The sequence below is a fragment of the Coenobita brevimanus genome, chromosome 73 (assembly GCF_032717465.1).
Source record: "Coenobita brevimanus isolate Jiangsu-jjx chromosome 73, ASM3271746v2, whole genome shotgun sequence".
Taxonomy (NCBI): Eukaryota; Metazoa; Arthropoda; class Malacostraca; order Decapoda; family Coenobitidae; genus Coenobita; species Coenobita brevimanus.
Genome location: NC_137026.1, coordinates 33,476,408 through 33,478,395, shown reverse-complemented (window position 1 = coordinate 33,478,395; position 1,988 = coordinate 33,476,408). Strand labels below are relative to the sequence as shown.

The 1,988-nt window shown below is 47.4% G+C and overlaps 2 non-coding genes across 2 annotated transcripts; both read left to right on the top strand.

The window, feature by feature from the left end:
- The first annotated feature begins 500 nt into the window (after positions 1-500).
- On the top strand, positions 501-572 carry TRNAT-CGU (transfer RNA threonine (anticodon CGU)). Its single transcript has one exon. It is a non-coding gene; the product is annotated as a tRNA-Thr (tRNA).
- Positions 573-1,500: 928 nt separating this feature from the next.
- TRNAT-CGU (transfer RNA threonine (anticodon CGU)) lies at positions 1,501-1,572 on the top strand. Its single transcript has one exon. It is a non-coding gene; the product is annotated as a tRNA-Thr (tRNA).
- Positions 1,573-1,988: the final 416 nt, after the last annotated feature.

Sequence of the window (1,988 nt, the reverse complement as noted above, 5' to 3'; positions counted from 1 at the left end):
AGTAGTAGTATCCCCAGGTTTATCAGAAAGGAAGCTAAGTGGACTACAAGCTGATGCTGCCCTCCTGCAACCCATCATGCTTTCAGGGGAGAGGACGGGAGTTTACAGACGTTTGTACAGCCAGACAATGAAGCCGCCTGGTTACATCAATACCTCCTCCTTTCGGGGAATAGGGATGGAAATGAAGGACGTTTGTATATCCAGGCCATGCAGCAGCCTGGTTACATCAATACCTCCTCCTTTCGGGGAATAGGGATGGAACTGAGGGAAGCTTGTATATCCAGGCCATGCAGCCGCCTGGTTACATCAATACCTCCTCCTTTCGGGGAATAGGGATGGAACTGAGGGAAGCTTGTATATCCAGGCCATGCAGCCGCCTGGTTATATCCATGCCATCACATGAAGGCGTCCCTCTCCAGCACCATACCGCACCACAACACCAGGTATCGCAACACGTGCCACAACACCTGCCACCTAATCAGTATTCTAGCCACACGTGCGCCACCTTAGCTCAGTGGTAGAGCACTGGTCTCGTAAACCAGGGGTCGTGAGTTCAAACCTCACAGGTGGCAGAAAAAGTATACTATTTTGCTGACGTGAGGTGATTATAGAATGAGAGACTAACTAGGAGAGTGTATGTGAGTGAGGTGGAGGGGGGAGAGGGAGGGGGATACTGCAGGTGGCGGGGAAACTGCACATTTTGCTGACGTGAGGTGATAATGGAGAGTGAGACTAACTAGCCGAGTGTATGTAAGTGAGGTGTAGGGGGAGAGAGAGGGGGGAGACCGAGGAGGAGATGGAGGGATGGCGTAGAGATGTATGTGAGAGAAGGGGGGGTATAAGTTGGAGGGAGGGCTCCAAAATGACAGGAGACAAGGTGACATGGAGGCGATTTGTTTGTGGCCACCCCTTATGTGATTCAAGGTGTCCGGTTATAGACAGATAGGCAGATAGATAGATAGATAGACAGGTGATTATACTTGGCAATAAAGATACATGTGAAAGTAAAGTGTCAGCAATCGAAATGTCTCTCTTAGGACCTGCCTGCCTCTCCTCTCCCCCCTTCCCGTCCTCTACTGTTTTTTTTTTTTTTTCATATTTATTTATTTATTTCCTGGCACTTGGCGATATCAATACTAGAGAAAAAAGTTTATGATCAAGCAAAGTCGAATGTTACTCTACCTACTTGTGCCTGGACTGCTTCACTCTACCCTGGGTACAAAAATCTACCAAGTGTACGCTCCTCGTCAGCTGAGTAAAAGCGCCTGGTGGTAGCAACGATAAAATGGCAGGCAGAACAACTAGAGCAGCTGCAATCAGGAAGTAACCATGCCTCGCTCATATACCTTGCATCTCACAAGTTACAATATCTTGCTGAAATGGATACGGGAACCTCACATATTATCAATGTCCTCCCCGCATTTTGGCGCAATATACGATAACGTTCTTTGTATCACCCCACCTGACACATTCCCCACCTAATCAGCTCTCCAAACGTGCGCCACCTTAGCTCAGTGGTAGAGCACTGGTCTCGTAAACCAGGGGTCGTGAGTTCAAACCTCACAGGTGGCAAGGGAGTAATTTTTCCTGGTAATGGAAGCTCACTGTGGTAGATGATATCGATGCTTGCGGAAGAGGAGTGTGTGACTAACTGCCTCCCGCCCCCCCTCCCTCCCTCTCTCTGCGGGTGGTAAAAATTTGTAGGATAGACTTAATACAAGTTAGTAATCGTTTCCGTCACAGGCTTATTTATTTTACATGGCGGAATTCTCGTATTTATCACAGGCCTCTCAACGGAAACGGGGTTGGTGAGGGAAATATCCAAAGACCAGCAATTCGATCCATTAACAAAACTTCTACATGCTGACTAGTATTCCGTGTTATTATTAAGCTTTTTGTGCTTTGTGGTGAATAGAGACACAACTAATGCATGAAAAGGGGCAAGGAATATATATTTCATTTTGACGGAGCTCTGGAGTGTGGAGAAA